At 34.9% G+C, this 13,018-nt stretch overlaps 1 protein-coding gene across 14 annotated transcripts in view; it reads left to right on the forward strand.

Moving 5' to 3' along the window:
• Positions 1–13,018, forward strand: part of LOC127072822 (uncharacterized) — a 224,804-nt gene that overhangs the window by 180,909 nt on the left and 30,877 nt on the right. The window lies entirely within an intron of this gene.

Below are 13,018 nucleotides of genomic sequence, written 5' to 3' on the forward strand. Positions count from 1 at the left end.
CCCCGATGCATTTATGCTATCCATACAAGGTGTCTCGATAATACTCGTGTTCTTTCAAAGTGTTATCTTCAAAAGTTAAAAGAGTATATAGACTCGGATAAAAAGACTCTTGTATCATGAATCTCTTGCAGAAAGCTGCAATTATTTTTTAAAATTATATATCGATATTATTTCAATATTATGTCAAGTTCTATTAAATTTTCCAAAATCATTATTAGGCTTCTTACGATAACGTTAATGCGTTAATTATCGGATATTTTACGAGAGAACTTTCCAACTAAGTTCATCAAGATATACTAGGATATAAACTTTTTAATACCTCGTCGAGGAAGTTCAACATTGAGACACCGTGTATACTCATCGATATCCTCCCTACATGAAAGTTGCGAATATGTAACCTCAAGTGAGTCACGTATCATCCATATGTCGACGATCGTCTAGGAAGGTTGTCGTCCTCTCGTCGATTCAGCCGGTTTTCTTATTTCCACCACGATACTCCTGCGCAAAAGCTGATTTTCTTGGACCACGTATTAGTTTTGCTAAAGTACACATGATCTTCCTCGCGGAAGCAATAAAAAAAGAGAAAAAATCAACCATCTTACGTGTTAGAGTACATATCTAGGAGCTTTGCATCAACAACACTTTTCTATACTTAATATTTTCATGTCGGTGAATAAGACATAAAGTCTAACTATCGGAGAAATATAAAGAATAGATGGTGATCGTGTAGGTTAAAAAGAAAGAAAGAAAAAGAGAGAAAGAGAGAGAGAGAGAGAAAGAGAGAGGATCGAACTAACCATAGAAAGAAAAAATCTTTTTTCTCACGCAATATCCTAGTTAATGAGCTGCACCAAGAGCTGTTAATGCAATTGCACGAAAAATAACAGCATCGATCCGATATAAGTATCGAAAGAATAGTTCGATAGAAGGGAAAACGTGGGAAAGGGTAATCGAGCAAAGAAAGAAAACTATAGTAACTGAAAGGAGAAAAAATGTAATGGAAAAAAAGAGAAAAAAGAAAGGTAGTAAGCAAAAGGGAAAGAGAGAGAGAGAGAGAGAGAGAGAGAGAGAGAGAGAGAGGGAGAGAGGGAGAAAGAGGGAGAAATGAATGGAATAAACGAAGCTATAAGGTGTTCTCTTATGAGGTCAATGGTGTACTATGCTACTATCTATGATACCTACATACTCGGGTATGTTGCAGTAAGAGCCGAAATTATTGGCCAAGGTGGTACACCGCAGCGTATTTCCATTCTCTCTTTCTCTCTCTCTCTCTCTCTCTCTCTCTCTCTCTCTCTCTCTCTCTCCCACTCTTTATCTCCCTTTCTCCTAACGACCATGAAAAGTAAAATTCAACATGGCGCAACGTTGAAACGTTGTTCTTGTTGAAAATTATTTTTACGTTCCTATCAATTTTGGATTACTCTCGCGTTTACGATCATTTTCCTCGGTTGGGTATCGTTGGTAACGTCTACTATATATAGATAAGCGTACTTTCTCGTTCACGAATATTCCTTCGTTCTACGATAATTTTAATTTACATCTTATTAAAAGACTTTCATTGTTGAGGACATAGTCATGCGTTAAGGTGACTTGTAAGAAAGCTCGATGATACCTTATGTTCACCTCGAATCAGTTCACGGTCTGTAATTGTTCTACAAGAGACTCATGAGAACGTTGTCACGTGAGAAGTTGTAATTAATGATGCGGGAAGTTAATGATCCAATTAGTCAATATAGCGAGGCAATGTGCTACTCTAATATTATTTGTCTGCTTGGAGTTCATGGCGAGAGATCGAGAATGAAATAGGTATTTCCTATCGTCTGCCCGATTATACCATAATAATGATATACATACATGCATAAATGTTCGATTCATACGTCAGTTATAACGAATAGACGAAGAGAAATTTACAAGTTATGCAAATCGAAAATGAATTCGTACGATCGAATGTTCAGTGATATCTTCGTTATGTCGAAGAATGTAATGAAATTTTACAATCACTCGATAGTATTGTAATTCTCGACGTTTGTTTTTCCAAATATTTACCGTGAAATAATATTTTGATTCGCGACAAATATTTGATATCCAATGTACTCTATGTCTACTTGATCCTTTGAAACTCGGATAAATAAAAGCATGCTTTTATTTATTTAAGATCTATCGATAACAAAGCTTATTTCTCGTTATACATGATTAATGACACTCGAACGTGGTTCTTCAAAGAGAAATCGTATACCCTTTCTCGAATACTGTTTCGTAAGCTACACTATCTTTCTTCTATTATGAAACGAATCGTTCGCTGCTAAACAACTTGGGATATCTTCGAAAATAAAAATAGAAGTTAACATAGATTCGGGGTGTGCTGGGTGATAAGTCAACGACATAGAAAAGAGTGGTGTAATGAAAAAAAATCTCTTCGTCCGTCGTTGAACGACGTGGGCGTCATATGCGTATGTCACGCGTGCTTAGCGAAGTGGATTTGTAACTGAAACCGGTGCGCAAATACGCGGTCGGAAGGAAGAGCCAGACGCGCGTGCCGCATGCCGCTTACATTTCGTGACAAGAGAGAGCTAGAAAGCACGGCACACGTGCACACCGTATTTGTTTTGTCATTACGGCGATTATTACCCCACCTACGTGTTGTCAGCATACACACATGCGCGCGCGCGCGCATATATACATACGATTTAAACGAATCATTAGCGAATTTTAAAAGTACGCAAACGTGAACGTTTGCATGTTCGCTTCGGATTTATACGCGAGAGTGATTCAATGTCGGTCTCTGCTTTTTTCCTCCTGTTTTCTTTTTTATTTTCATAAAATACTAACACGGTTTGTATGCTATGTGAAAATCAGGTCAACTTTACATCGCGTTCGCGATAAATGTGTGTTCATTAGTCATTCGAAATTCTGTCAGACTTTCCGCCGACGATATTTGATCCGCTCTGGATTTTAACGAGAAACGTTTCATACATTTTTTAAGAATTCGAGTTCGATTGAAAAAGGAAGCGTATCGACAGTACATTGAAAAGATAATTTCTAACGTGAAACGAATCCATTAGCATATTACAGAACAGACATTTTATAACTAACAATAAGCGTGTCTATATAAACTAGTCAAGTTATTCCTTTGCATCAATTATCGATACGAGATAGCTTGTCATACGTCTGTAACGCGTTAAATTCGAACCTGACGACGTCTTATTTCGCTTCAAGACGATCCACGATAGATCCTTTTCGTATCAGTTTATCCTCTGTAGGTGACTTGGTTCTCAGGATACAGGCTCTTCTTACTAGGATCGTTATCTTCTTTACGATCAGTTTATAGAATTCGAACTTATAGTAGTCGAGTCCTCTTTCATTTTTTAAGATCTCACGGAGAACGATGGAACAGTCGCTATCTAACTCGAAATGGGGAAAAAAAGAGAAAAAAGAAGTATAAAAAAGGAAGAAGGATGAATTGGCTGTGGGAAGAAACAGAAATGAAAGGACCGTGTAATTTATCAAAGACGAGAAGGAAGAAGTCGGTCGAACTCGAGAGTCTTCCCTTCCTTCCTTCCAAAAATTTCCACCTCTTTCAACAATGCCATTTCTCTGCGCGTTTTCCCAAGCTAAATTGAATCGCGAGAAGACGCGCGGCAAGCATTGCTCCTTACAAAGGGCTTGTGTAATTCCTCCCGGACAACGTCTGCGAGCTTTCTCGACTCGAAGTAATATGGCGAAGTTCAAATTGGAATATCCAGGATCGTTTAACTGGGACGTGAGCTATACCGCGTTTTCGAACTTCCTCTTTACTTACGATACTTACTTCCTATAATTTTACTCGCAATCTTCGCCGTTATAATATCAAAGTTCGATAAATTTTTACCATTCCGTTTAAATCAGAATAGAAGAGTAAGAAAGAACGAGAAAAGATTCCGACCGTTTTAACTACGTTTACCACCGATCGCTTCTATAACAACGAGAGTTCTTTTCCTTTTTGTAATGTCCTTTCTACCACCCGGCACACCGGCCAAGCTTCGATACTTTATCATAATAATAGCTCGAGATACTGCTGAAAAATCTGGTGCATTATTCATTCTAACCCCGTTAACCGTAGTAGCACGCTGACTGTAGCACGTATATTTCAGACGGGAATAAACAGTCACCTCGCAATATATCCGACTTTACAACTGACAATGTCAATAACGTCCCGGCCTTTATAGTACTTCCTGCTACCCTCCTCCCTCCTTTTCTCTTTTACCCTTCCCTCCTTTTTTTCTCTTTCTCTCTCTCTCTCTCTCTCTCTTTCTCTCTCTCTTTTTCTCTCTCGCTCTCTCTGTCTCTTCCTGTGCAATAATGCAAACTGGACATGTATAAATTTTGGTAGAGTTTGGCGTCCAGCATAAATACCATTGAAGAGAATGTTCCTCCTTTCAAAGATAACGATCGTCCTCTATATAGCAAAAAAAGAAGACAATGAAATGATCAAGAAAAGATGATTTTAACTTTAAAGAATTTATTATTTATTCGATTTTTTTTTTTTTTCATTACCGATACTTTTTGTATTAAGCATTGTAAAATGACTTTTAATTTCATGATATTTTATTATCCGATTATCATTTTAAAGTTATTCGTTCAATCGTACTCTTATAATCCGATTGGATTACTATCTATATATGGTTTATAATTATGAATTTAGAGCACGAACTTAGTCTCGTAACCGCTTATACTCGTATCGATTGCATTCGCCGATACGCATTGTCGAAAAGTGCCTCGTCATAAACGTAATCAAGCAGAAATGTTACGCGATTATACTGATATAGTTCACGTTATTACCACCGATTAAGCGGATATAATAGCTCTCCGATAGAAGATTTATGCTTCGCCGATGTCGCCCATTATCGAATATTAATTTCAATGTACCTAAGTATTTATTGAAGCCTACGTATTCCTAAACCGCTTGCATTATAATTTCACTCAAACAAAATAAAAATTATTTCTTCCCGAAAAAAAAAACCTATAAAAAAAAGGAGAACTTGAGATTTATAATAATAAAAATAAATTCAAATACTTTTCTCGATATCATCTCATAATTGTAAATAATATTTTAATAAGCTTATAATTGATAAAACGTTTAAGATACGATGAATTATGTTATCTCGATAACATATTATCTCGATAAGCTCTTTGCTTTTAACTAAAAAAAATTAAATCGATTTTAAATTCATCCTGCCTGATACTTTCCCAAAGTCAATCGAATCGCTCGGTCGATCAATCAATAGAGGTAGAGAGAACGAACTATTATAGTAGAACGTAATAGGTTGTTTTTTGAGCCTTTTAGAAGCGCAAGATCCGTAGATCTATCTCAATTAGTTTGCGTTATTACAGTCGAACAAGGTTCGGCTCGCATTACCAGTTATGCTTACCAACCGGAAATGACGGCTCGGGCTAAGTTAGTTTCCGCGGCCGGTTACCGGTACTGACGCAGGAAGGAGGGGCTAAGGGGATTGCAAGAAGAGGGAACAAGAGAGAAGACGATGAGAATTGGCGAGAGGAAGAGGCTAGAGTTAGAGGTCGGAACGCGTTCAACTATAGAGAAATAGCAAGATAACTGGCGAACGGCTGAAATTTCGGTTTTGGAGAACGTCCATAATCTTGCCTCGCCTTCGTGACCTGACAATAATAATTCAAGCGAAGGTTCTTAGCCTTACTAACGTTACAAACTCGCTTTCTAGCCTCGTGGGTGTAATACGAGTTTTACCCATTCTACCAGACTAGTATTGTCTCTTAATTCGCAATGATGTTTGTTAATTTGAAAATTAAATAGTTAATGAAATAATTAATTACTGAAAGTAATTGCAAGTTGTTATTCGTCGCACTCGTTCACTCAGGATTAAATAATATTAATTTTCACATATGTTCATAAATCATTTAATTACTCAAATATTAATTATAGACAAAAGATGAATAATCTCGATCTAAAATGGATTCGACCTACTTATTACAGTAAACCAGACAACGGTTCATAAATTTTTCATTATTATTCATAACCAAGTTCCACATTAAACATAGTTGTATATTTAACGCAACTGGAAAATTATGTGTGTAGATTGAATAAATAAGCAGAAGTGTACTATGATATACTTAGAGATAATGCAAAAAAACTATAGTTTTATCATTCTAATGTTCTGTGTACGGTGAAAATTATTTTTTCTGAAAGGGTATTTTATAATTAAGTACGCTCTTCATTCGAATATTTTAAAAATAGTGTCTTTAAATATATTTTTATATATTAAAAATATATGTATTAATTCTTACACAATGCTTATTTTAAAATCTCATAAGAATAGAATAGTTTTCGATAATCGAAATTAGCATTGTGGTTAGATGCATCGAAATTCATGATCCCATCAATTATTAGACTAATGCATAATTTACCTCACCAGATCACTTTGATTCTAAGTCTGGTTATCATGATTTTCAATCTCTGTAAACGTATACCTTTAGGATATTAATATCAATAATTTGTATTGTTAAAACAGATCGGTACCAATCGTTTTATTTTCCAAAAATATAAAAGAAGAAAGTATCGATTTTTCCATTTCCATTTAATAAACCATATATACTTTTGTTCGTTCAATTTAATCATCGACGAACTTTCATTAGAGAAAAGTATAAATTGGAAATTACGTACTTTGATCCTTTAATTAATCACAATAGATAGTAATTTTGTACGGTCTTTCCCTAACCGCAGGCGCCACTCATTTTACTTCGTTTGAGCGTTTGTTTATTGTTCTGGGAAACCGTAACATTAAAACGAATCATTCGTTTGTTCGTGCTTATCCACACTTACATATAATACACACACACGCACACACACACACATATATATATATATATATATATACACATATATAGGTATAACCAGATAGGACAGAAATAGAACGCTTTACCAGTAAATCATTGGTTGGTCGTAACTATCGGCTCTGTTCAGCTTTCTCCCTCTCTCTCTCTCTCTCTCTCTCTCTCTCTCTCTCTCTCTCTCTCTCTCTCTCTGTCTCTGTCTCTCTCTTCCCCTCCACGTTCACATGTGCGTGAGAATGAATTATATTATCCGGTAGATCACCATTAGCAGGCCGCACGTACTGAGCCTCCAACGATATTACGGATGGAAAATGATGTCCCTTCGAATCGACTAGCACCGCAATAGTACTAGTGTGAACAGGGATATTGACGCATTTTCTCGTGTAATCTATGATCACCAAAAAGTCTTTCCAACTTGTCTTATGGTCTGAAATTGCTATTGAATTGCCATTGTTCCTCATGAATATTAAATGTCCTTCATAAACTTATTATCATATACCAGACATGTTATCCTTTCTCACACACATGTTATATGATACTTTCATGTTTTTTAATAATTAACATTAGTTATTATTATACTATCGCGTTAATACTATCGTATTTATTTATGTAAATGAAACTCTTATCGACGATATGATTCGTTGCGGTTTTATCAACATTAAAAACTTAATAAAATATCTACTCTAAAATTATACTTAATATTTTTTTAAAACAAAGGTCATGATAATATTCGTGAAATTATAAAAATATATGTATATCTATTAAAACGAGTTTGTAATGAATGTATATCGTATTTATATGAATCGATAATTTTAATAAATCTAATATCAGTAATAAATTTAAGTAGATATCGAAGAACTAATTGGTGATCATTATTTGATCATTCCTATTTCCTTTCGAAGAGATGAAATCGTCGACCTAATTCCTCTCTTTTTCTCGTTTAATTAACATTTCCCGTTGAAGAAAGCTAATGGACGATCTCGTCTTTAAAAATTGATCGCTTCGCAGGATTCATTATCTATTCCTGAGGTCCAGTTTCCTTTATATCTACGGAATAGTTGAATCAATAGATTATTCTATCTATTTTTACATTTTTTTTAAATAAAATATCAATAGCAATTATTTTCATCTTTTATACTTTCTTACGTTTTTACGTTCTCATATTTCTTTAAAAACGATTGCGTGAACAGATTTAACGAGTGCGTTAGCAAAAAAAGAAAAAAATTAGAAAAAGAAAAAGAAAAAAAACAAGGACAAAGAAACTCCTCATGATTGGTAAAGTTCGAACAAGATAATTAGAAGAAAAAGAAGAGAAGTTTCCTCTTTGTTAGCAACCACCTCTCTTTCGCAATTTCCAGTGCGACAGATCATAAAGACGGAACACCGAAGTGGGATCTTTGTAATACTCCAAAGATATTGCCACGAGTTGACGCAGGCGCACTCAGGGTGGAAGGAAAAGCTATCAACAGCTTTACGACCCAATACATTCGATCCACTATAGCGAACGTCCACGTGTCTCTCAACGGATCGCTCTTATGATTCATAGAGATATACATGGATATACCATTCCCGCTTCCCGTTTCTTTTCTTCTTTCATAGCGAGGTCATTCGATCCCTCCCGCATATCATGGTCTAAACTCTTCCCAGCACCCTCCGAAGTTTCCTCGTTCAGGCTATTTCGCCCAACGATCGGTTCTAATGGTTCTGTGTAGGTCGCTTTTATCGACGATTCAACCTTCATTCCTCCTCTTTTCTTACCACCAGCAACCAGCATTATCCTACGATGTACTTTTTCGCACTTCTCTGTAATCTCGATGTGGGGTCCTGCTTCTTTCCCGATAGTGTCAATATACTTATTGAATTTGTTCGGAGGAGCTATCCTGTCAAGAAAAACAGATATCAATGGACGACGATGCGATTAATGATACAACATTTCTTTCGTTCCTTTTACATGTGTTTTAGGGGTATTATTTTTTTATGTTATTTTTCACATACATATATATATACATACGTACATACATACATACATACATACATATATATATATATATATATAGAATAGAATATTTGTATGAAATGTTACTTTTCTTCATAATTTTACGTTACGTTTATTTTCTCTGTATTATTCATTGTAATGAAATTTCTTTTCTTTTGAGAAATTTTAACTTTCTTGCGCGCTACATAATGATTTTTTTTTCATGAAAGTGTTTTAATACAGACCTTTAAGAATATATTTCTTTGAAGTTAAAAAGTAAAAATGTTTACTAAAGTAATGCTCTTTTTTCCTTGAGTTATATCCGTCTTTTTTAAAAAGTACTCTAGTAATTTTGATTTTCTTTGTACACAGTTACTTCTCACTTTTAGAACACAATGTTTGTTCGAAATTTACTTCTCACTTATAGAGCACAATGTTCGTACGACTTGTTACGTGCTTTATGATTTCCTTGAGAATAATAATAAACTATCTCTTAGTTGCCGCTTCTCTGTGTCTTCTTTTGATATGGGTAATTTTGGAAGCTATAAAATTAAGTATAGTTCTAAAATCACGAGAAACAACTTGATTCTGCATTTATTATCAGGAATAAATATATAATAAATATATGATGTGCCAAGTTTTAGAAATGTAACTTAAATAGAAGTTCCTCGACAATTATGAGAAATTTATAATTTACAAAAATTCTAAATCAATATGAGTCATGCAATATTAATGCAAACACTGTGAAACGACAAGAAATGTTACTGTTGTTTCATAGCAACAAGCAATTCATAAAAAAAAAGAAACGACAGTGGTGGCTGAAAGTAGAATATATACGCCTTTCGACTGTGAGATATTGAAAACGCAAAGAAACTCATTTTGAACTTACGTACGGGAAAGAAGAAATTCTTTCACGTACGAATCTCAAATTGGTATGCAAAAATAAACCAAAAGGTGTTGCGATCGTGATTCAATGCGAATTTCAACGTATTTACCAATGTCTTCGTGAGAAAGGTTTTCACGGAACTATTGCATTCTTTTGAATGTGGTATTGTAAAATATCCATCAACAACATCCGATGCATTGGAAAAAATTTCTAGCTATGTTTCCATCTAACAAATATATTAAACGATTAAGCGTATAAAAAACATTTTTTTATTTTGTCGATAAATTCTATTAAAATTATATCCTTTCTCGAGAGAAATAAAAATGATCGAGCTTTCCACATTCACAAGCAAAAACTAACGAAGTAATTATTGTCAAACATATAAAAAATAAAATGATAAGGAAAACATCATAAATATTGGTCGGCACTATTCCACAAGAATAACTCCAACGGGAGCAAGGGGAATAAAAATATCAAAGCGATGCAACGTATATTTATCTAAGATTAGAAGAGAAACTTTAAACGAGAAACTGTTTTCAAATGTGATATTTGCTATGTACCGTTATCTATAAATCATTTCAAAGACTATCACATTAATTAAAAAAATCAACGAACTATCTCAGTTTATTTACTGCACAAATGTATAATACTATCGTTTATGTAATCATTACACGTAATTTCTAAGTAAAACCAATAATAAACAAAAAGACAAGAACTATCGGATGGATAACGTTAGTTTGTGTGATGTAAAATTGTTCTACTTTCCGTTTTTCTATGAACTATTTTTTCGATATTATCGCAAATGGAAAACGATCATTTTCATTCTTGGTCAATACGGAGCTAGAGGACTAGGTCAACTCATAATTTTTGTTCACACATTTCTTTGCGAAGGGAGAACAGCACGCTTTTACTCTGATACGATGGTAAAACTAAATGCTGGCTGAGCCAATCAGGCAACTAGGTATGTGGCACGCTTGTTTTCACACGTGACGGACCGTGCCATTGAAGCTGCCTGCCGGCTGCCGTCCTGAAAATACAATCTTCCACTCCCTGTAGAGAGAGAAAATCTCGGCGCCGAATAGCCGAGATTTATACGTCGAGGATAAACTACACCACCTTGCGTTCTTTAACAGCTATTGATATTTATACCATGGCCAACATACACAAACTTTCCGTAACGTTTCACTCTTTGTTCCTTTCACTAGGTGAAATTCTATCGAACTATAACTTTTGATCACTATAAATGGATTTAACCTAACCAACGTATAAAAATTGATTGGTATTTTATATTACCAATAACATCATCGACGGAGAAAATCATACCAAAGCGATCAGGTCATGTTTATAATCCAAAATCATAATCAATAGAGAATCATAAACCTACTAATATTCTGGTCTGAAACAAATGTAAATTCTCTAGATATTCAAGGATAATTCTAGTCTCGTCCGACAAATATCGTTCATTACTACTTGGACTTCGAAACTCAAGTCATCGCTACCGAGAGCTACCATTTCGCTAGATTGTAGTTTCTGTTTCAACATCTTACTCTCTTGACATATTGAGGAAATATATGATATATCTATAGAATGTTGACATTTGAGATATAGCTTAAGTCATATTGGGATGCTTTAATAAATATTTGTCAGAAAATAATTGAAGTATCACTTTAACAATGTTCTGAACAATCTAATTAGAATTGTAATGAATATTATTGATGGAAAATTAAAAAATATATTTGTCTTTTGCAACAAAGAGTTAATCTAGAAAAAGAAAGAAGAAATCGTTATATCGATGAGTTCATTGATACTAGATATAGATAATACGGCTCTTGTTCGTCTATCGAAGCTTGCAGATATATCGAAGTTAAGGAGAAATTCAATAGCCGGATCAATGATACAATTCATGTAAAAACAATGATAGTTTCAAGTACATACAAGCACCTACGTGAGAGAAAGAAAAATAGAAATAAAAATCAAAAGAAAAAGAAAGAAAGATAAAAACACAGAAAGAGGGAGAGAGAGAGAAAGAGAGAGAGAGAGAGAGAAAGAGATCGAGCTTTCCCTTTAACATCGCGTGGCCAGTCGAACACGTAACGTTTGCTCTTTCAACGGCGGAAGGGAATCCGCGTACTTCCACGTACTTATCCGAAACGTTAAGAATGCGAGAGAAGGCACGAGGCATATTAAAGGTACGTGCGGCACTTTAACACTCACAGAAATGTTGAGAGAGAATCACTGAAAATACACGTTACGATAAGCATTCGTTTCATCTCTCTCCTCGACTGCCATTTTTGCTTCTTCCAGTCGTTAAGCGACGTGCTCGTTTGAAGTTACATTTCGCCAACTTCGTTCGTGTTAGCTACCCAAATCGTTGGGCAATAAATGAGAAAAAAGAAATGTAAAAGGAATTTATAAAAAGTAACGTACTGCAACTTCTCGCGTTTACATTGTCGTACGTTCTCCATTATTTCTTCGTAACTCTATATGTCTGCGTCAACTTTCTGCCCCTTTTGACGAGACCAGAAAATTGAAAAAAAAAAAAATACAAAAATAAAAAAGAAACAGGCCCAAGAGAAAATATATTGTATACTTTTTGAGACATAAAGCAGAATAGTAATAAACCGAGCTTTGTCACGCTTTTTGAACCCTTTTGGTCTTAGTTTTTTAAAGTGTTTACAACGACTACCCTTACCGACAAATACTCAAATAATGCTTTTTCAGTGGCGGCGTTAGTAAGATTAAGCTACGTATTTATATCATTTTCCTTTAGACCCTCTTACTTTATGCAAGAACTTTTTTTTTCAAGTTCGCTCCACAACTTGTATCCAACTTTTTATACGCGCAACTTTAGTCGGTACTGACTGCCAGAATAGTTTTCTCTCCCCCTCTCTCTCTCTCTCTCTCTCTTTCTCTTTTTCTCTCGCATGAGAGAATCCCTTTCTCCATTTCTCTCTTCTTCTTCTCTTTTCTAACGAGTTACTAACACCAACAGAACATGTAAACGCCATATCCATACGCTATATTTCTCCTTTGCGAGGCGCCCTTCTAAATAATTTTGTACCCCGTAATAAACTACTCTTTACGCAGTACCTGTTTATTCGCGTACGCAAGGGAAACCTAATTTTCTCATTCGGTATTTGGACCACCGTAAAAGCATTCGTTATGCAACTTACACTATCGTTTACCTCGATTTACATCCAAAGCTTTCGACAAAGATTCGAGAAATTTTACCTTTCTTAGTTTTGTTTTACTTTTTCTTTTATTTTCCCTCTCTCTCTCTCTCTCTCTCTCTCTCTCTCTCTCTCTCTCTT

The sequence above is a fragment of the Vespula vulgaris genome, chromosome 2, assembly GCF_905475345.1.
Source record: "Vespula vulgaris chromosome 2, iyVesVulg1.1, whole genome shotgun sequence".
In the NCBI taxonomy this organism is placed as follows: Eukaryota; Metazoa; Arthropoda; class Insecta; order Hymenoptera; family Vespidae; genus Vespula; species Vespula vulgaris.